At 41.2% G+C, this 23,998-nt stretch overlaps 2 protein-coding genes across 2 annotated transcripts in view; both read right to left on the bottom strand.

The window, feature by feature from the left end:
• Window positions 1-23,998, bottom strand: part of LOC143358230 (uncharacterized) — a 357,298-nt gene that overhangs the window by 170,498 nt on the left and 162,802 nt on the right. The gene's annotated exons all lie outside the window — the stretch shown is intronic.
• LOC143358219 (uncharacterized) overlaps window positions 1-23,998 on the bottom strand; it is a 178,939-nt gene that overhangs the window by 56,867 nt on the left and 98,074 nt on the right. The window lies entirely within an intron of this gene.

Here is a 23,998-nt window from a genome sequence, read left to right as displayed (position 1 = left end):
TAATGACAGAAAAGTTCACTTCTTTTATTTCATCACAAGACTAGAAACTTTCTCCCATTGAGTGTGTATATTAAGAGAATAAATGTGAGAATTCCATTGGAAGGAAATAAGATGTAATTTTAACATTAAGTAGCGCTTGGCGGGAATATTGCTCGCTTTGAGTTTACATCGTTATAAATTTCTAAAGTTTCTGGTCGTTGTAACATTCGGTTCGTTTCGATATTTAAATGCAAAACTGAAATTCTATAATCAGTTGTCTGTTTTTCAATTAAGTTTATTTATTAGAAGTAACGATATCGTGATGGTTCAAGCGTAATACTATTAAATAGTACCTGAAATTCTGTAATTACTATCAAATTATTTATTCACATTTGACATAACAAAGAAATTTTTTTTATATAAAAGTAAATACTGAGATTTTTAGTAACTGTTAAAAGAAATATAGTCTGAACAAATTTTGTCAGGCGATATAGTTTCAATAAAAATTGGTAAGTAATATGTCCAACTTAAATTTACGCTAATAACAACACGAAGAAGCTGTTCAGTAATATAACTAATATTATTATTTGTTTACTTCAGCCTCGTGACTAAAGGAAATGGAAATGGACTTGGTTTACATTTTTCTAACTAGTAATATAATTAATAATAGAACATGTTAGTTCACATTTTGTGTTTACTGTCATTTTACAGACGTTATATATTTTAAGTCAGGAAATTGAAGAAATGATTGTAGAAAGCTATCATAATTGTAAAACAAGTATGCTGGTCAGGTTTCGGTAAAATTGAAACCCCCCTCTAATTCCTATATCTGTGGCACCATTTTCAAAATGATCTGCCAAAATGTTTAAATATCTATTTTTGTCCATAAACACGAGTTCACTAACACCAAAGCTGGGTACACAGTCCCACATCATCACCGATCCGCCATCTCGCTTCACTGAAAGTTGTAAATGTTTGGGATGAGATCCTTCTTTTCTTTTTTAACAAGCTCTCACTCATCCATCACCGCCATAAAAGTACATTCACTAAATTTACAAATTTACATTCATCTGCGAAGATACCTGTATCCTACATTCACTTGTTTTCGATATATAGTTTCTTGCATTTTCAATCCTTTCCTTTCGATTTGCCAAGTTCCCCGTTGGACCTGGTGACTGTTTTCGGAGTATTCAATTGAAAACTGTTTTAAATTTCTCTTACCATTCACGTTTTTCCGAGAATTCCCAAACGCGCTTGGAATCTATTCTATCTTCCGCTCAATAACTTTTTATCAGAGTTGGGAAAAATTTATTCAGATTACAGATAAAGACTAACGAATAAAATTTTATTCGACACTGTCGAATAAATATCCAATCTAATAAAAATGTATCCAAATACGATTTTATTCGAATGAGAATTAATAAGAATAAAATATTTATTTATAAAAATTTATTCGGATGAGAATTTATTCGTACAGGAATTCGTATGGAAAATACTCGATTTGTCGATTTGAATAAAAATGGTAAACTATAAAGTGTTTTTATTCGAATAATTTTGCAATCGATATTCGAATAAAATATTCGAATGAATAATGTTACGAATAATGATTAATTATTCTCCGAACAAAATATTCGACTACAACGAATTTATTTGAATAATTATTTTAGATAAACAATTTTATTATAATACCCAACTCTGCTTTTCATAATGGCCCATACAATATTCTTTGCCACCTTAAAAGTACCTCGAACGATATATTCTTATGTTCGCGATTTACTTTACATCAGATAAGGAATCAAACTAAAAAATATTCAATTCTCAACGTCTTCGAACCATGTCTCAGCATTCTGTTTACAAGCACATATTTCAGGCTGTTTGAGTATTAACAATAAGATTAGTCTTGCACTTATCGATCGATCACGGAAATGTGTTAATTGTAGTAAAAAACATTTTGGGCATTAATTAAAAATCATTTATACAGGCTATCTCAGTGACTATCACTTTTTCACCCTATACACCCTCATAGCTTTTGATTCAGAATTCGACTCTCTCTTCATCCACAATATTAATATTTACCCTTTACAATAAAGAAACTGGAGGTGACCTTTATACATCTCGATAAAGAAGCAACATAGAAAAAACTAATTATTAAATTGCATACTACTCTTGAAACCATATGACTTTTGTTTCAACCATTTTTTCATACTCCAAATAGTGTACTAGTAATGTAGGTGGCGAATTTAGTTGAATCACACTGTATAATATTTTTATACTGTACTATAAATGTAATATATTTTTATTGTTGATTGTGTACTTATTCTAAATATAACCTCAGATATCCAAACTATACTGTTTATATCTTTTAATAATTATAGTTTCTTGTGGGACTGAAAATTTAACAAACAAGTGCAATTACAGAAAAACGAAGCATTGAAACTTGAGAAAACCTTCTTAAAGGATAATTAAACTACATACATAAATCTATATAAGAAGTAAATTAAAACGGTTTTACGATAGACGACAAACAGAATAAGCGTAATAGCGTATCATACTAAAAAATAGTTAAAAACACTCCCTATCGCAAGGTACATACAATTTATCGCTGTTAACGGTTCACGATAAAACATTATACCCAACCTTATTATCTATGTAGTACAGAGAGTAGATTCAGAGCGAAGGAACTAATCGATTTATCAGGTAATTCATGGGAGTTGGAATATGTGCATCTATACAGGGTGTCAAGCGTAAATGTGAATTATTAAACATCGGAAATATATGTACTGTAATGAAAACATGTTTCTGACGAAAGTTAGAGTGAGGGACCCAAGTACTGTGGGGGTACCAATTATTGTGCCTATATGAATTATACTTGTTTTTAAAGCTTAATCAATATTAAAAAAGAGATATTAAATTTTTTCGTTGAAATCAGTCAATATATATGTTATATATCTATTTTTTAAATATTCATTATGCTTTAAAAATAAGTATAATTAATACAGACACAGTAATTGACACCCCCACAGTAATTGGGTCCCTTAACCTATAAGACATGAACGAGACAAACTGTGGTCCAATTTATTGCTTCTCACGAGGACTTTGGAAATTCTGGAGAAAGTTGATATTTTTATGTAGATAATTCCATAAACATTTTACGAATCACATTTTAAAGACTATTAACTTTCGAAACGTTTTGATATAAGATACAAGAATATGCAATCAAAGATATAAATTTCGGTACAACAATCTTCGCGTAACGTAATTTCAAGTTGTGCAAAAGATACACATAAATAGTCTTAGTTAGGAAATATGTATAAAGGTTTCTTTACCGAAACATTAATGAACATAAATAAATTTTCATTCGTACCTTATAACTTTCGTCTGAAATATTTTTTCGAATTGTCCAGAATGTTTAGGATACTTAACCTCGACACCTTGTATACGAAAACAAATATAAACTTATACAAACAAATACAATATAAGGTCTTTTGTATATAGAATTCTCTCTCTGTCTCTCTATATAGTTCATAAGCATAGTTAAGTTATGTATAAGCTAGGTTAAGTCATAAATATAAAGTCTATTGTATATAAACTCTCTCTTTCTCGCTATATAGTATATAAGTCTAGGATAAGCTAAGAATAAATATAAGTTAGGTTAAGTTAGGTTAAGATAGGTAAGGAATAAGTTAGAGTAAGCGAAGATGGAAAGACGGCGATAGAAGGAGGTGATGTAAGGAAAAAGGAATTGTAACCCTTAGGGGAGGCAAAATAAAAGTATATACAAACAAATACAAATACAAATTAAATTCTAGCAATACATTAACAGTAAATTCATACACTAAATTCTACCTGGAAGTGATTTATTTAACTGGTGACTGAGTACCCGCCTTTCAAACAATATTTTTTAACTAGATTATTTAAGTCTTGAAGATTTAGATGGAACTATCAGTTTAGAAGATTTAAATAGACCCAAAAGTCGATAAAAATATTTTTATCGACTAGCATCGTCAAATTATTTCTATAAACTATACCATTTTGTAATACACGTTATCGCGTTTTACTGAAAAAGAATGTGTATTTTGTAAAAGTTTGAAGAAATATTGCTTTAAGTATTAAATATTTCTATAATTACTTTCATCTTATTTAATAAATTACTCTTGGAACTTAACATCACGTACTACAAGAACAATTAGGGTGGCTCTTATTTCTTCTTGACGAAAATTTTGTTCAAAATTGCCCCCCCCCCCTCCAGGAAAAATTGAAAAAAAATGTTAAAACAAAATCAGAAATTTTTTCGATATTTGAAAACTAAAAGTGTGTTTTTTTCTCGAAGTTTTCAAGATCATATTCTGGGGTTGCACTTACGTGAGACACCCTGTATAATGCAATCGATATCGTGATGTACAAACGTTCCATTGCATAACGCGACATTAAGATTCATAAATTTCAATTAAACCCGAAATCTGCGATTACAGAACTATCGGGAAGCACAATTGACACGAATTGGCGAACCGAGCACATCGATATAGCCCAAAACGATCATCTTTTCCGTTGTAGTATACATACACATGTATCTCGCGGTAAAGTTTTCTCCGCGAAGCTAATAAAATGGTGGACATCAATTTAACGGTCGAAGGAAGAAAAGGATGATATATGTCGCGGATCTGTCAAATAGACGCCTCGAGTGGTGATTTTTCGAGAAGCCGGTCAGGATAATTCCGGTAATTTGTTGAAGATTTACCTGACAATGCCTGGAAATAGCTGCGCGTAAAATAGCCTGACTAAACGTAATTGCATACACGCGCCAATTTTCAACTGTGGTCGGGCTCTAGTTTTTATCGTTCTTTCGAAATAGTCGCGCGAATAGCGGTTCCGTGTAGTTAGGCCCGATTGCAATTGGAAAGAGAATGTGTCAGGAATGTTAGACACGTTCGAAGTACCAGCTGAAAAACCTACGCTTGCACAGTCGATACTGAACACGTTGCTGAATGTTAGATTCAAGCGAAATTGCGAAATCTTTAGAAGCAAACATAGCAGTTTCATAATTTCTAATTGAAACAAAATTGTTTCGACTAATTGAATAATTCTATTTTCGAAGAAAGGTAGTTTACTTTTAACTGTACTATAAATAGTTATACTACATGTATACAGTTTTTATTCGATATATGTCCCAAAAATCTAGCCTATAAAAGTACCAGAACTATCTCCACTGTCGCGGGGTAAGAAGGTTCGCTACCCTTTTCTACGTTCGGCAGTTTATCAAAGAATAGTATCTTCTAGCCGATATAAATCGCTGTGTAGTTCCGTGATGTGGACATATATCGAGTAAACACTGTATTTTGTATAGCTATTAAATATTAAAAAATCTCTAGACAAAAATTTAGTAAGCTTCAGTCGCTACTCAAAATTCGCCACCTTAGTCGGCAACCAAAGAATTGCTTTTGCTTCTTGTTATTTTTGTTTAACACGCAGTAAACAAAGACATAAGTACACCTAAGACCTAAGTATCTACATGCATATTTCCTATATGTATTTAGACAACACTATTACAATGTTCGGTTTTTTATTAATCTTATAATCAAGGTTCATTTTATTATAGAAATTTCTAGAATTGATTTAATGTTTTTTACAAATCAGATAAAATTAGTGTCATTGATTTTTTTCTGTAATAAGTGGCATGGAATAACGTTGAAATAGAAAGTGTGTGTGTGCGCGCGCGTGTGTGTCGACGCAGTTTAGAGATATCGCTGCAAACAGTGTAAAAAGCGCAATAGTGTAGTTATGGGGATACCTTGAATTTTCAAAAGCTAGCATTTTCAAAAATTCCAAAATTAATGAACCCTCAAAAATATAGTTGTTACCTTATTTATTAAATTGAGACCCTGTAAATGTTAGGAATAACGATACGTTCCTCAGGGTGAAAATTCACCCATTTAATTTTTTTTTTAACATACTGTATTTATTTATTTATTTCTGTTTGTGTTGCAAAATGTATTTCTTTGAAATGTGACGTTTCAGGTGAAACAGAATTTGTTGATTTGAAGAGTAGAACAATAATGGGTGAATTATTAACCCAGTCTCTTTTATGCAATTATTTTTGACAAACATACCAGGGGTTAATTAAATATTTACCCTCAAACCTACCACGGTCAAGATAACCGATTTTATATTTTACAATTATTGAAACTGTAAAAATTCATTTATGGAAAATAGTAGAATAAATTTCGTTGTCCAAGCATTTATTATATTGAAAATTATGGACAATATTTACCAGATACTGTTAATGTTTGATAAGTTTAGTGTTAATATTTGCGCGGAACTGTAGGAACTCGCATATGATACAACGATATTAACGATCTAACTGTAAATACGTCCGAACGTATCGATCCTCGTTTGCAAAACTTTCTCTGCGTTCATTAGAATTCAATCGTTTCCTGAATTCCACGAGTGCTTCCTTCGAGCAGCAATCTCGTTCGTTTAGATTTTCATGAAAAAGAATGTCTACTAACATCGCGTCGAACGATACTTCCGTAAGGATAGCTGACAGATCAACGTTGAAAATGGCCTTTTGCATACCGGAGGCGAATGATCGGAGATTTTCGTCTCTGAAAAAGAGGAGAAGAACGTGGAATGAAGACGACCTCGAGGAAAGCTGTATTTCCAACGAGGATACGTGTCTTATCGCATTTTCCATTCACGGAAATCGCGTACGCTTGCATATACCTACAGATACACATACCTGTGCGCGTATGTGGCGTCGCGTCGTCCCGTATGTGCATCATCCCGGCAAAGTAAGTGCGTTTCTATGGAGTTTGCCGTAGTTATAGACCTCGGGTTCACCTTAAGGTTGGCACGAGGTGCAAAATTATTGCTCTTCGTTTAAATTGCGCGGATTTTTCCGGGTCCGGCGGATACTGTATAAAGAGGGCCGCTCGTAGCGAGCCTATCTTATTGCGATTGCGCGTGGATCGCTTGAAAGGATCACAGGACAAACCCCAGGCTAGAATTATACGTGTCGGGCGAGTTCGCGGGTGCACGAATCGCGGAAATTACGAGGACGATGCGAAATATGACTCGTACTTCTCTTTCATTCGACCGTGACCCATAAATTTATTACGCCGAGCCTGGTGGTTTCGTGCCGCAGCATCCGAGGATCAAAGAAAGACTCGGATATATGATCCCCGGGTATTCTTCTTTTTTTAAAGGCAGAAACGTACCTACGTAATTTGTAGTTCCTTGCGTTCCGAGGCAGTTATTTTTCCTTTTTTTCCAAACGATGCACTGAATTTCTTCGCGAGAATAAATTGGGAACAGTTTAAAATAGCTTCTTCTCCAATTTTCATATTGAATTTATATTCCATGTTGCGTTTAGTAAATTTAAAGAAATATCAATTCGATGTGGTGTTTTCTGTGTAAGGTTTCGTTCTTCTAATGCGGTTATTAGTCTTGTATGTAATAACATAAAAAAAGGAAAATAAGAACAAATGACAAATGTCACAAATAGTTGTTCAATCGAACGTTTCCGCGTGCAATAAAATTTTACATTTTACATGAAGTTATCTTATGTACTCCATTATATTTCTTAAAGTGTACTGCTAAATTATACCCCATTGTTCATTAAACATTCGTGAATATTCGATTGTGCTCTACCCGTGAATAGAAATGTAAAACACAAGAGTTTTGAATATACAGCCGGGGCCAAAAATTAGGTGGGCACCCTTTAAAAATTAATAACTTTTTATAAGAATTAATGAAGTAAGTAAGGTAAAACAAAAATTAATTTAAAATTACCATTGGTTGGAAATTGCAAAGAAAAAAGTGAAGGTCACGATTTTTAACCTTTTTATTTGTGCTTAGAATAAAAATTTTAAATATGCTTTTCACAGATCTAAGTAAGTTATACACAAACATAAAGTTTGATCAAAATCGATTCAGGTTGCTATGAGTTGTAAATAATTAAAAATGGCAAAATTGTGAGAAACTGCGATTTAGATTAATCGTAAGCCCAAAATTCAAAGATTCTTAGATCTTGCATGCCTATAGCTTTTGATTTCGATGAAACTTTGTGCATGCATATAACTTACATTATATCTACCAGAAGCCAGATTTTAAATTGTCATTATAGGCACAGATAAAAAAGTGAAAAATCGTATACTTCCACATTCCGAGCAATAGCAATATCAAAAAATGTTTTTTTACATATTACCCAGTAAATTAAAAAGATCCCTCAAAACTAACCGGACATCAAGCATCCGAAACTAATTTCAGACAATATTACGTCTTTAAAAAATTCTGATTTTCCAAATTACTTTACTAAAACTATGTACAAACGTAATCTTTGAATCGAAAAGAACGTAATCTAAGAAAATTTATATTTTGTTGACAGTAGACTTTCAGCAAATCTGCGGGTTTGAAATCGCAGGATTAAGTGATTAGTCATACGCGCAGCATGGGAAAGTGGGTCAAATAATACCGCACTATTCACCAGTATACAAGTTCCTGATTTTATGATCTACGACAGAAGTAATTATTCATAATGTCTCGATCACTAGCGGTAATAAAGTACCGGCAACATTAGAAGAAGAGTGACAAATGTATAAGTGCTTTGTGCAGTTCCTAGCTTACAATTAATACCATAATTGGTATCGTAATTACATAAAAATTATTAGTACACTTTTCGTACAATTTCTCCAGAAGATTTTGCAACTTCAGAGATAATATGAAAATATTTATTTTTTTTTTTAGGCAAACTTCAAAATTGTTATAGTAATTATAATAATAATTTTAATAATCAGCATATTTCATGTTGTCATGAAAATTTTCATGTTTTAAATAAAATGTTACAAATAAAAATATTTATGATCATCTGCTCGTACTTTATTAGCTTAAATTTTGCAGGTTAACTTGAATTCAGCACACAATCTAAATAGCCTTCAAGTAAATTACCCAATTGTTACAGATGTTGTACTTAATAATTATTAAATAAATTACTAAATGATAAACTCGATATAGCGATGCTTGCGGAAGAGGAGGAAAGGATGAAAGGGGTGATGGGGTACTGGAGCGATATATGGACGAGAGAAGACTGCAGCTGAACGCGGAAAAATCAAAGGTGATGAGGTGTAGGAGGGGAGGGGAAAGGTGGAAGAAAGTGACGTGGAGGTGGAAAGGTAAGGTACTAGAGGAGGTCAGTCAATACTTGAAGGGGGTTCTAGGAATAGAAAGATGCACACCAGGGTACATGGTTAGGGAGGAATTGCAAAGAGAGTTGCTGAGGGGAAGGGCGGGTCTAAGAGCATGGGCGTACGAAAAGAAGCTAGGAGAGAGCAAAGGAGGGGAGTTAGCGCGCTTATGTTGGTTAGAGATAAGGGGGCGGGTTAGGAGGGGGAGTAGGGGAAGGGTGGGAGAAGGAGAGACGGGACTTCTTTGAGGAGAGGGGTTGGGCAGTGGAGGAGGTGGGGGAAATGATGGACGAGAGGACAGAGAGAGAGAGAGAGAGAGGGAGAGAGAGCGCACGAGGAATTGGTAAAAAGGGAGAAGGAAATGCAGAGGGAGGAAAGACGGGAAAAGTTAAGAAATTCAAAGTATAATAAATGGTATGGAATGGTGAAGGGAGAGGGTCTGCCGGGATACCTGAAGAAAGGATGGGGGGAGAGTAGGTGGCAGAGGGCGGCGAAATTTAGATTGGCAAATGATATGAGAGAGGGGAAATATTGGATGAATGAGGAGGCGAGAAAGTGTAGAGTGTGTGGATGGGTGAATGAGACGTGGGAGCATGTATGGGAGGAATGCATAAGGCTGAATGAGGAAAGAGGATGGCAGGAGAAGATGTGGGAAGTGTTGGATGATGAGGGGGAGGGGAGAAGTGGATGAGGAGAGTGGAGGAATGAAGGGAAGGTGCTAATGGAAGGAGTGAAGGAAAAAAAGCAGAAAGGATTAGGACGGATGAGGAGTGACCGGAAGAGAGAGTCCACTGGTCAGGGAAGGAGAAGCGTAGGTGTGTGTGTGAGAGGAGGGGTGAGTGAGAGAATTGATAAGTTTTTCTATTTTTTTTACACAAAGCATTTTATTTAATTTCTTATTATTTTATTCCTATTTTATTTTAATTTAAGTACGATATTATCTCTCTCGCTCTCTCTCTTGTGAATCTAGTTTTTTTTGCGTTTTGCGTTTAAGATAATTGTAAGATAGGATACGGTTAGGATAAGAGCGGAGCGAGGAAGGAAGGAGGAGGCAAAGTGTATTGGAATTGTAACCCTGAGGGGAACAAAAATAAACTACTACTACTACTACTACTACTACTACTACTACTACTAAATGAAAAACTACTTCGAAAAAAAAATGAAAATAGAATCCTGATGACGGTTGTGTATTAACTCTGACTGACTCAAATTAAAATTCCTCATATACGTAAAACAAAACATTTAACAATAAAATTAACTGCGTTCGATTCAAGTAACCGCATCCCAGTGAAACTGTAAACAAGTAACAAACTAGAATACGCATTTCTCATAGTAGCGAATATATGATTCGATCGCGCAATCTTAATTTGTGGTTGCAATTAAAATAAGATGTCACGTGTCGTAATTCTTGCGAGAGCAGTGACGTGACTGACCCGTCGGGCGAGATCGTTACCCCAACATGGGTAATGACAATTTCTAGAAATCAGATGATTCGAAAAGCTTACGAAATTTTTAACGTCTCCGCGGATCTAATTACGCGGAAGATCGTATCGTCCGTGGAAGGAACGTGAAGCAGTTGGCGGGAATCGCATAATTTAACGAAGCGGACCTCACGGTTAATTGATCCTAGGTGTGGCGACGAATTAATGTATAAAGTCAGCAACGAGGTCGTAATTACTTATTCAACAAACACTGTAAATAGGTGAAAGAACCTCCAGAATAATTGGGTACGGAACGGGGACTGTTGAACTACCGTTGATTTATTGCCAACGTACATAACAAGGAGTTAGTATGTTCCGTGTCGCGTGTTATACAATTTACTCTCTTTGACGAAACAATATTATCCGCTCAGCATTATAGAAAATCCGTAAGTGGCTTTATTACCTAATTGAATTATGTCACTGTACATTTAATACACAAGGTGTTGTGTAAACGGCGAACAAGCTGAACAGCATAATTCTACGAGAAAAAAAAACGTTAAAAATGTATAGTCTACTTTTCTGAAACTGTGCTCGTTTTTAAAATAAGTAACTGGGCTATTGGATATGGGTAACGTGTGTGTGTTCATTCGTACATTAGTTCGATCTTCAATCCTTTACCTACCGGAAGATTTTTATAATTGTGCTTTGCCAAAAGGAAGCTTAAAAATATATTTTTAAACAATAATCCTGAACGAAATGATTTGATTACGTTACTGGAGGTGACGCGATGGTTCACGATAGAAATTGCAATTGTTATCGGGAAATTATGAATTAATGTGTTGACCGATCTTTTTCAATAACGAAGCTTTGCGTGAAAAAGGAAAAATGACTTGCATACAGGTTCAAGAGTCGTACACAATCCTTCTTTCTTTTTCGATCGCTATCCTTCTCTACGTTCGACACACTAGAAAGAACGTAGCACCTCTACTGGAACTGTCGCTCGGCAGACCCGATGATACGACAGTTATGGAGATATTACTATGCCCGCCACTAGCAAAGTTGGAGGTTTCCGGCGCGCCGTGCGACAGCCTGATGCAAATGGGCGAGTAGCTATTCTGTAATGCAAAGCAAACATCACATTGGCTTCGGTATGCAATACGGACGATTAAAGCTTGTTCCAATTGGTTGTAGCGATTTGTCATTAGTCGTCGCCTCGTCGCCATGGCCCATCCAACACGCGACATACGAAATATATATGTAAAGAGAACGCCAAACGTAGACCGGCCTGGCTCGACACGTTGCACCCACCCTCAAGATTGCAACGAATAGACAAACGAACGAGTAAAGTGCAACTCGCTCGAGTAGGTTTGTCCACACGTCGTTACAAATAACCCCGCGTGATGCATTCGGTATTTGCGTTCAGCGGGGTGGCTCAGCTATCTTGGACATTTCTTCGCTTTAATATCGCCGATTCTGGCTGCCCCGCGGAAATTACGATTCGCTCCAGGCTATGAGCTATTTACGAGTCCACGGGGGCAGGTCGAGGTAACAAGACGTCTGAATGCTGTCTGGTCTCGGAGGTTTGCGACCCTCTGCAGGACATAGTCCACACCATGAAGCCTATAGGGTGTCCTCAACGCAACTTAGGATCACAGTGTCCTTACGATGAAAACATTTCGTATCATAACATCAAACCGCTGATTGGTATCACCAACGCATTGAATCAACATTACTTGGAAGTTAGCAAGGAGTGTGAAATGTTTATTTATCTATTTATCTGGCCATGAAATAAAAAGTTTTATTATTGCGAAAATAACCAAAAGAATTATTGGAACTTTGATAATGGGTCATTTCCGACCTATGGTACCATTTGCAGAGTTTATCCTTATCGTTGAGTAGAATATGATGGAATGAAAAAAATGTTTGACCTTGAATTTTCAAGGTCAAAGTCAAGGTCATATTTGCAGCAAGTTATGTCAATATCTACCAAACCGAACGTAAATTAATTTATTACTAATTTTTTTTATTTCGATGTTACGTATGGAGACGTTTCTCCATGTTTATTCGATTAGAAGTTCTAATCTCTTTTCTGAGAACAAAAAGCGTCCCAACAGACCCCTTGTTTATAGAAGGGATGATTGTGCTCCGGCTGGACGCAACTGGCACGAAGCATGATTCAGTAACAGCCCCGTACGATTTCTTGCTATGGAAATCTTGAAAACATTCCCTTCTGGAATGTTTTGTCAAGATAGTCTCAGATAGGAAACACCCTGGCTAACCCTTCGTTTTACCCTTTAAACAAAGATCCAGCTGCAAACCTTAAACTCACTCGAAACGACAAATACGAGTATGCGACCGTAGAATAAAACAGACACATTTCCCTCTCATTTTTTAGCGTATATAAACCCATTCATTTTCATCCTCTTTGGTTCAGTCGAGATTCAGACGCGGTTCAGTACTCGTCCAGTCACATCGCGTCAATTCTAGTGAGATCGGGTTAAAGTCCCTTTCGAATCAAACGTAACCTTATAGAATCCGTTAGTTCGTGTATATTCTATTTGGCTTTCAATAATCGCTCTCCGACCACGCATTGCCAGTGCGTCAACACCGTGCATCATAGGTAATAAATTCTACAATTAGACACTTATTACATTCATTCGCGAAACAAACAACTACATTCGTAATTATCTTAAATCAGAATATATTTGTCTTGTTTGTTAACTCGCATAACCTACAACCCTTAATTATTGCCTAATATCCTAATCTAATAATTGAACGTTCCCACATGATACAATCTTACCGCTCGGATTGTATCAATTAAATTATATATAAGTTACGAGGCTTACTAATATTAAATACAAATCAACGAAGATCTCTCCAATCTAGTGGCTCCCCGGTTTCGCATTGGGTGCGTCCACGAAAACTATACCATCCTAGCGGATCCCCGATTTTGTATTGGGTTCTTCCGTATCCTAGCAGCTCCCTGGTTTCGCATCAGGTGCGTCTGTGAGTTATCCACCTTCCTTTCATATCGGATTCGCCGCGTGTCTCTCCTAGTGCTCCCCGATTTCGCATTGGCTGCGTTCACGAAGTTTCATCCTCCTAGTAGCTCCTCGGTTTCGCATCGGGTGCGTGTGCGTTTGACTCCAACCTCCCAGAGGTTCCCTGATTTCGCATCAGGTGCGTCCTCGACGTCAACTATCCTAGCGGCTCCCCGATTTCGCATTGGGTGCGTCCGCGTACCTAACGAACAAATTGAAACCATATTCCTGGGGTAACAACCCCTCGCCGGACTCTCGCGTTGCTCGCAGCCCTGGCTCGTAACATCGAAGACATTCAAATCAAGTATTATTTGAAAATAATTTATTTCATTTAAGGGTCGACAGAAAATAAATTTTTTATTTTATTTGTAAACTATAAATAATAAAGTGTTTACAATTGTTACGAGCCAGGGCTGCGAGCAACGCGAGTGGCCGGCGAGGCGGTTATTACCCCTGGAATATGGTTTCAATTTGTTAGTTAGGTACGCGGACGCATCCAATGCGAAATCGGGGAGTCACTAGGAGAGACACGCAGGCGAACCCGGTGCGAAACCGGGAATTCGCTAGGAGGTGGATAACTCACAGACGCACCTGATGCGAAACCAGCGAGCTGCTAGGATAATGAAGAACCCAATACAAAATCGGGGATCCGCTAGGATGTTATAGTTTTCGTGGACGCACCCAATGCGAAACCGGGGAGCCACTAGGTTGGAGAGATCTTCGTTGATTTGAATTTAATATTAGTAAGCTTCGTAAATTATATATAATTTAATTGATACAATCCGAGCGGTAAGATTGTATCATGTGGGAACGTTCAATTATTAGATTAGGATATTAGGCAATAATTAAGGGTTGTAGATTACGCGAGTTAACAAACAAGACAAATATATTCTGATTTAAGATAATTACAGATGTAGTTGTTTGTGTCGCGAATGAATGTAATAAGTGTATAATTGCAGAATTTATTACCTATGATGCACGGTGTTGACGCACTGGCAATGCGGGATCGGAGAGCGATTATTGAAAGCCAAATAGAATATACACGAACTAACGGATTCTATGAGGTTACGTTTGATTCGTAAGGGACTTTAACCCGATCTCACTAGAATTGACGCGATGTGACTGGACGAGTACTGAACCGCGACTGAATCTCGACTGAACCAAAGAGGATGAAAACGAATGGGTTTATATACGCTAAAAAATGAGAGGGAAATGTGTCTGTTTTATTCTACGGTCGCATACTCGTATTTGTCGTTTCGAGTGAATTTAAGGTTTGCAGCTGGATCTTTGTTTAAAGGGTAAAACGAAGGGTTAGCCAGGGTGTTTCCTATCTGAGACTATCTTGACAAAACATTCCAGAAGGGAATGTTTTCAAGATTTCCATAGCAAGAAATCGTACGGGGCTGTTACTGAATCATGCTTCGTGCCAGTTGCGTCCAGCCGGAGCACAATCATCCCTTCTATAAACAAGGGGCCTGTTGGGACGCTTTTCGTTCTCAGAAAAGAGATTAGAACTTCTAATCGAATGAACGTGAAGAACGTCTCCATACGTAACAACATATTGACGACAACATTATATGACATTTAGTCAAACTGTCAGTTATAGAAAAAATTACAAAATGGAGATGACAATCTTATAAAAAAACAAAGAAGGTGTACGACTAAGAAGTTTAATTTTTACCGTAGTATAATCGAAAAACTCGTAATTTGTTGGCAGGATATGACGCTTACAATGGTGCTTAGTTTAATCAATAAGTCTCATGTAGGGGAATAGTTACTGTTACGAATCGGATATTTCATATACAACGACCTAATAGCCAACGGAAAGAACTAATATATACATCCCCTAGATATGAAGTAAGTCCTAAAAGTTTAAAATATAACGGCTTCATGGTTTTTTTAAAAAAATCACAAAGAAACCTCTTATTTTTAGTGTTCTAGGCTGCGTTCGTTGAATAAATCACATCGATTTTACGATCTACAGGTTGTACCGAAAATTGTGGCACAAGCGTCCGAGTGGTGATTCTAGAAGCAAAAATAAATCTAAAGGAAGGGATAACATTTTTTTGTTTGACGCTTCGTTTTCGAGAAAATCGAGTTTAAAGATCCGTCGGGTTCGCGTGCTATAGTATATACAGGAAGTAGAATTGGTTGGTCATGATCGGCCGCGTCAGACTGCATTTTCAAACTTAATTTTCTCGAAAACGAAGCGTCAAACGAAAAAATGTTGTTCCTTTTTTTCGACTTATTTCTATATTTAAAATCATCACCCGGCCGGTTGTAGCACGATTTTCAGTACAGCCTGTATGTTAGATTGCTGCCATGGTAGTGAACGTGTTGAGGAATATATATCTAGTGAACGTGAGAGGAAAATGTAATTTGGGAATGAGGTATAGTTTGAGCAATGTAAAGTGATCAATTCATTTCTAATGGGAATGGTTTGTGTAACAGCCTCGGTTGGTCATGAACTATACATCTCACCACGAAATGGTTACATTCTACATTTCTCGAGTGCATCTTGCCCGCGTATAACCACATAGCTACAAATAGCTTACGGCACCGTGTAATGTAGCCTCATGGAAAACTAAACGCCAGGACTCAATGTATGAGTAATGAGAGGCAGAAATAATAGCCAGTAGAATACGATATTTTACCGTCTTGCTGCTTCCAGTAATATCATACGGTCGCAGTGTACAAATTAATCGATGTAACTCATAGTTATTGTTATCTATTATATTACGGCTCAAAGAATGTTCGCGTTTAATCGATTCCCACGTCGCACACTGGTCCATACCGAAGAATTAACTGTTCATTCCATAAAAAAGCAGCTAGCTCATATCGATATTAATCGAAAGTGTATTGCTTCTTCAATATCCATGACATTCGAAAACGATGAAATTAACGAGGTTTATTAAAAATTGTAATTAGAACAAGCATTTAAAAATCAACACTTTATGAATCCTATTCTTCACCGTAAAAATTACCTCAGTTTTTATTGATACCCTGGAGAATCTATTTAATATTGTAGCATGTATAGAAAATTCGAGACGGAAAAGTAAAACAAAACGCGGAACGACAAGCTTCTAGAAGTTTCGCGAAGGGAGTTTGTAGGCAATCACGCGGGGAAGCGACGCGAGGGGAGCGCTCGAAAAGTCGAATCACGCTTAACGACCGGGTGTTGATTTCACGTTCGCGGATAGCAACGAATTTATATAAATAGAGGGATCACGGAGGGACTCGGCCTATTTGCTATTCCGAGAGAGAGGACGAGGTAAGGACCACGGCCGCTCTTGGTTAGCATTAGCACCCCGGCAGGAGAGTACGGCGATAATACCTGGACGCCTGTCGGGAGAACGGGAGAGGGCGGGAGTCTGTTCCTGGTCGCTCGTTCGACATGGAGAGTACGGCGATAATACCTGGACGCCTGTCGAACGAGAGAGAACGGGTCAACTCCTGGCCGCCCAGGGCTCGGCAGGAGAGTACGGCGACAATACCTGGACGCCTGCCGAGAGGGAACGGAAGAGTGTTCCTGGCCGCTCGTCTCGACAAGGAGAGTACGGCGATAATACCTGGACGCCTTGTCGAGCGAGAGAGGACAGAGCATCTTCGGATCGGTTGCGAAAATACCACGGAACCTAGCTAGAGTATACGTGTGATGAGAGAAAGTTTGCATGATTGTGATTTATAATGCAAGCAATTGAATGAATTTATACATATACCTCACTTTCCTGTACCCCTGTTCCTAACCCAAAAATAAATTCTTTTTATCCAGCATATCCTGATTAAATCCTTACTCATGGCTACAAATATGGCGCCCAACGAGCAGGCCTCGGACCACGACCTATCCCAACCTGACGACCTGTCATCATCCACGTTCCAGCTATCCGGTTCCCAGTTCTGCCAGGTCCTGGAAACCATCCAGCGAACGAAGTCTATAAAGGAAGGAAGCTTCGCAAAATACACAGCGCGTTTCGACGGGTGTCACAATTATGCAAAAGTCGTTGACTTTGTATCAACGGCTTCCATCTTTAAAGACATCGAACACATCACAGATGAAAATGCGATTCGAGGACTACCCCTTCTCCTCGAAGGACATGCAGCCACATGGTGGAGAGGTGTCAAAACCACCGTGACTACCTGGAAGAAGACAACCGACCTCATCCGTGCTACATTTGCCCCCCGGAAACCTGCGTACCAAGTATATCGAGAAATATTCCGCGAACCACAGGACTCTAAGACAGCAACTGACATATTTATCAGCAAAAAACGGGCAATCCTTGCTGAACTACCGACGCTACCAACAGAGGAGGTTCAAATAGACATGTTGTATGGGCTCCTGCGCTTTCATCTACGTGATCGAATTTCCCGAGATTCTGTGCAGACATTCACGGATCTCGTGAAGCGAGCACGAAGAGTCGAGGCATTGGAGAAAGAAGCCCAAAAACAAGAGCCGCAAAAGTATCCGGAAGACCGATCGTTGAAGAGAGGACCCGATCCACGATGGAAAGAACGGCCACGCTGCGGGATCTGTCGTAAATTCGGGCATAACAGCCAAGAATGCAAACACAGGACGTTCTTGGCACCTGCGAGACAGAACTATACGGAGACAGCACATACGACTACGAGACCACCTCTGAAGTGCTACGGCTGCGGAAAGCCAGGAGTCGTACGCGCAAAATGTGTTCTGAATGCAACAAAACGACTACAACAACATCAGCCCAAGCCGCTTTCTGCTCCATCAACATTACAACACAGCCTCGACCGCGACCGACGGTAACGGTAACTATTGAAGGCGAAAAGGGACTCGCTTATCTAGACACCGGAGCGAAATGCTGTGTAGCCAGCCAAAGTCTGGTGACAATATTAAAAGGGAAGGGGTTGAAATTTGAAAAGAAGTTCATGCAAGTCGCCCTGGCAGATGGAAATCCACGAGTGCGTGAAGTCATGATCACTAAAGTTGACGTCCACCTGAAAGGACGGAAAATCACGACTCAGTTTATCGTCCTCTCCGGCAGCAAGGACGACCGCACACTGTTAGGCATGGATTTCCTGGAAGACGCGGGAATTGTCATCAACACCCCGCAACGAAGTTGGCATTTCGTAGAAAATCCGGACGAAGGATTCGATTTTCAGGACGAAACCGGAGGATTGGAGAACAGAGCAACTTCAGAAATTGCACCATCAACCGCGAAGAAGCCGAAACGGTCAGAAGAGTATCTGGAAGAAATAGATGAGGAATTCCTGACACCACCACCACCCTTGCTGAGTCCGATAAAACGCCTACCGAAACACAATCGAACAGAGACCAAAACCGAATGGTCTGGCATCGAAAGACTGTTTGAACGGTGTCTACGACACTGCCAGCCGACTCGAACAGATATTGCCGGCGTCGAGGTAAATGATTTAAGGGAGGATGAAGCAGTAAGTATAACGCCACAAGAGAAAGATATGCTCCGAACTTTGCTTGAGTTAAACCACGATCTCTTCCAAGGTTCAGGTCCCCCGACAGCTGAGGCAATCCACCGAATAGACACCGGTGACCATTCTCCGATCGCAGTTCCACCCTACCGCCTACCACCTGCAAAAAGGGAGCTGCTACAGGAAGAACTGAATAAGATGCTAGCCGGCGACATCGTTGAGGAATGTGAATCACCCTGGGCCGCACCAGTCGTCTTGGTACCTAAGAAGAACGGAGGTATTCGAGTATGCGTCGACTATCGACGCCTAAACGCCATAACAGTCGGCGATTCGTACCCACTACCAAGAATCGACGATCTACTACATGCGGCCAAGAAAACAGCCTATATGTCCGCCCTGGATTTACAGTCAGGGTACTGGCAGATCGGCGTACGGACCGAGGATCGGGATAAAACAGCATTCACCACCCCGTTCGGAATCTACCGATTCAAACGCATGCCTTTCGGATTGAAGAATGCCCCAGCAACGTTCCAGCGTCTGATGGATCGTTTGAAGTCGGGTCTCGGACTTCGAAACATACTAGTATACCTGGATGATTTACTGGTTCTCTCGTCAACTTTCGCAGAACACATAGAGGATCTGAAAGCTGTATGCTCCAGGCTTAGGAAATTCGGACTTCGGATGAACCGTGAGAAGTGTCGATTCTGTTGCCAAAATATCAAATATTTGGGCCACGTTCTTACATCACGAGGAATACAACCGGACCCCGACAAAACGAAAGCCATACTGGATATGAAGGCGCCGGCGAATCTAAAACAACTAATATCCTTTTTGCAGACCTGTTCCTGGTATCGTCGGTTTGTACCGAATTTCGCCAGTATCGCAGAGCCACTTACACGATTAACACGGAAAAAGGTTACCTGGGAATGGGCTTCACCACAGCAGCAGGCGTTCGAAGGTTTGAAGAGGGCCCTGACGAACGCACCAATTCTGCAGACGGCCAATGAGACTAAACCATACGTACTTCGAACTGATGCCAGCAGCTACGCTATCGGAGCAGTTCTCCTCCAGGGGGAGAAGGACACCGAGCATCCAGTAGAGTATGCCAGTCGCTTGCTGTCGCCAGCAGAAAAGAACTATTCGACCACGGAACGAGAAGCACTCGCCGTAGTTTGGGCAGTAGACAAGTTCCGTGGCTACATCGAGGGAACCAACGTCACGATCGCCTCCGATCATCAGCCCTTGAAATGGTTGATGACACTGAAGTCGCCAACCGGACGATTGGCGCGGTGGGCACTACTACTGCAACCCTACTGTCCGAAAATCGAGTACATTCCCGGGCGCTGCAATGTGGTGGCAGATATGCTCTCGAGACTTCCAACAGAACCATGGGATGATCAGGAAAGGACGGATCTCGCCGGCCTCGTCGTCGACATGCCAATGCGTAGTCCTACCGAAACCAGGAATCAGCAGCTCAAGGATGACAACCTGAAGGAAATCATCGAGGCCCTGGAATCTACAGACAACGACGACGAAATGAGGAAATGGTCCACTCGAGGCTATCTCCTACACGATGGTGTGTTATATCGACATGCCCCGAACGTGGATTCAGAAGAAGCACAACTGGTCATACCAGCACACGAAAGACAAGACATCCTACGATCCTACCATGATGATCCCACTGCTGGACATTATGGAATCCAACACACTCTACACCGAATTATAAATCGATACTTCTGGCCAAGGATGTCCAAGGAAATTGCAGAGTACGTCCGGTCCTGCATCGAATGTCAACGGTATAAGGCCAGTAACGTTAAACCAGCCGGCTTGATTCAAACACCTGTGATGCAACGTCGATTTGAGGTACTGGCCTTGGACCTTTTCGGACCTCTACCAACTACGAAGAAGGGCAACCACTGGATACTGATCATCGAAGACACCGCTTCCCGATGGGTGGAGATATTTCCGTTGCAGCAAGCAACAGCGGAGACATGTGCAGACGCCCTAATTAACGAGGTGTTCTTACGATTTGGTCTACCCCGCCGAATTATTAGCGATAATGGCACGCAGTTTATAAGCGGCGTCATGCAGCAAGTTTCCCATTGTTTGGGGATTCAACAATCATTCATCCCTGTTTATCATCCGGAGGCAAATCCAGTGGAGAGGAAAAACCGAGACCTCAAAGCTCAGCTCGGAATCTATGTGCGGAACGACCACACAACCTGGGACGACAGACTTCCCGCAATACGTTTCGCCATGAATTCGGTGAAATGCGAAACAACGGGATACACGGCAGCCTATCTCACCTTTGGACGAGAGTTGCGGACTCCAGATGACACGGGTCGTGACCTGAGGGCGATCGTTCACGAAGAAAACTTCTTGCCAGAAGTCACTCCGAAACTGCTCGCCTTGGCGGACACCTTACGAGTAGCGCAGCTGACGCAGGAGGATCGACAGGATCGTCGAAAACAGTATGCGGATCAACGGCGACGCGAAGGTCCAGACTACCAGCCCGGTGACCTTGTCTGGGTAACCACCCACACGCTGAGCAACCGACACCGTCATTACTCGTCTAAGTTGGCGCCGAGACGAGACGGACCATATGCTGTGAAGCGGCGTATCGGAGCAAGCAGTTACGAGATGCAGACCAGAGACGTCACACCGGTGATAATTGGAGTTTATCACACCTCAGCACTCCACCCTTACACTGGAGAACGAGACCAGTTACCTGCACCCGTAGTACCCATCCGCAGACGCGGACGACCACGAAAGCGGAGAAGGTTGGAGGAAGCCGGTCCCAGTTCCAACGACGGCACCTGTTAAGATCCTGGACTACTCATCGGGGCGATTTCGTGTCCAGAGGGGGAGATTGTAGCATGTATAGAAAATTCGAGACGGAAAAGTAAAACAAAACGCGGAACGACAAGCTTCTAGAAGTTTCGCGAAGGGAGTTTGTAGGCAATCACGCGGGGAAGCGACGCGAGGGGAGCGCTCGAAAAGTCGAATCACGCTTAACGACCGGGTGTTGATTTCACGTTCGCGGATAGCAACGAATTTATATAAATAGAGGGATCACGGAGGGACTCGGCCTATTTGCTATTCCGAGAGAGAGGACGAGGTAAGGACCACGGCCGCTCTTGGTTAGCATTAGCACCCCGGCAGGAGAGTACGGCGATAATACCTGGACGCCTGTCGGGAGAACGGGAGAGGGCGGGAGTCTGTTCCTGGTCGCTCGTTCGACATGGAGAGTACGGCGATAATACCTGGACGCCTGTCGAACGAGAGAGAACGGGTCAACTCCTGGCCGCCCAGGGCTCGGCAGGAGAGTACGGCGACAATACCTGGACGCCTGCCGAGAGGGAACGGAAGAGTGTTCCTGGCCGCTCGTCTCGACAAGGAGAGTACGGCGATAATACCTGGACGCCTTGTCGAGCGAGAGAGGACAGAGCATCTTCGGATCGGTTGCGAAAATACCACGGAACCTAGCTAGAGTATACGTGTGATGAGAGAAAGTTTGCATGATTGTGATTTATAATGCAAGCAATTGAATGAATTTATACATATACCTCACTTTCCTGTACCCCTGTTCCTAAACCAAAAATAAATTCTTTTAATCCAGCATATCCTGATTAAATCCTTACTCATGGCTAGAATATGTATTATGTGTCCATTATTGTTTCAAATGAACAGTATTTGTCTATATTGAGAGTATATCTTGTGTATTAAGATTTAATATTCATAATTTATTGAAAGAACAATACTCAGTAAACTAAAGAGAATCTTCAAAGTATTCTATCATTGGTAAAGGATATCTTTTGAGTTCCATATACATAGTTCCGCTTTGTATGAAACTGCATTATTTTCAGCATACTTTTCTTTATAAAATCATGCAACATTCACATCCCAGTCGGCCCTAATACACAAGTTATTATTTTTTTAAAGAGCCGCTGTGACCGGAACCGCGCGGAGCGTTAAGAGGTTTTTAAGGTTGTCATACGATTCCTCCTGCCCATATTTTATATATGGTGCAGGAGGCGGGGAAGGTTGACCTTCCGCCTCACGCAGGTGCTCTCCGGCCACGGTTGCTTCGGAGTTTACCTGCACAGAATGGGGCGGGAGCCGACTGCGCAGTGCCACCACTGCGGCGAAGATGTAGACACGGCGCGGCATACCCTGGAGGAATGCCCTGCTTGGGCCGGTCCGCGCCGTGTCCTGCGAGCCGCAGTGGGCGGGTGGGACCTCACGCTGTCGACCGTGGTCGGCCACATGGACGGCAGCGTGGGGTCGTGGAAGGCGGTGGCCTCCTTCTGCGATGAAGTTATTCAGCAGAAGGAGGCCGCCGAGCGGGCCCGGGAACGGGACCCGGGCTCCGCGAGGAGTATTTGGGCGCGGGGACGACCCCCGCGCCGACGTGTGCCCCCCAGGAGGGGGGAGGTGAGGGTAGGGAGGGCGCGGGGGTCTCCCCCGCGTCAACGTGTGCCTCCGGTGGTGGGGGGCGGAGTGGGGTTGGCGCGGGGAGTCTCCCCGCGCCCTCTTACGCCCCCACAACTGGGGGCGGTGAACTTGGGGGCCCGGGGTGTGAGCTGAACCGGGCCCCCGGGGGGAGCATAGCTTCCCCCGTGATAGGACGACACCCCCCGGGTTAATTTCCCGGTTTGGGGGGGTGTCGGTCCGTCCCTCCCTTAGGGGAGGGGGATTCGTGGGGGGATTTGGGTGAGGAAGGGTCGGGGCGTGCCGGATCACGCCTCCGACGGCCCTTCCTTCCGGTGGCGGCGTCTTCTTGCCTCGGCCGGCGCTGGTTCCTTCGGGATACCGGCTCCGAGCGGGGCACGAAGACTCCGGGAGCTGTGGGTGGACCGAGCTGGGGCTCGGGAAGCCCAATCCGAAGGCTCCAGGGATGGTGACACCGGGCGGGTCCCTCCGAGGTATGATGATAGCTGGGAGGTGTCCTGTTGAGTAC

This window comes from Halictus rubicundus, chromosome 10 (genome assembly GCF_050948215.1).
Source record: "Halictus rubicundus isolate RS-2024b chromosome 10, iyHalRubi1_principal, whole genome shotgun sequence".
Taxonomy (NCBI): Eukaryota; Metazoa; Arthropoda; class Insecta; order Hymenoptera; family Halictidae; genus Halictus; species Halictus rubicundus.
Note: the sequence above shows the minus strand (reverse complement) of the source record. Positions and strands in the feature narration are given on the sequence as shown.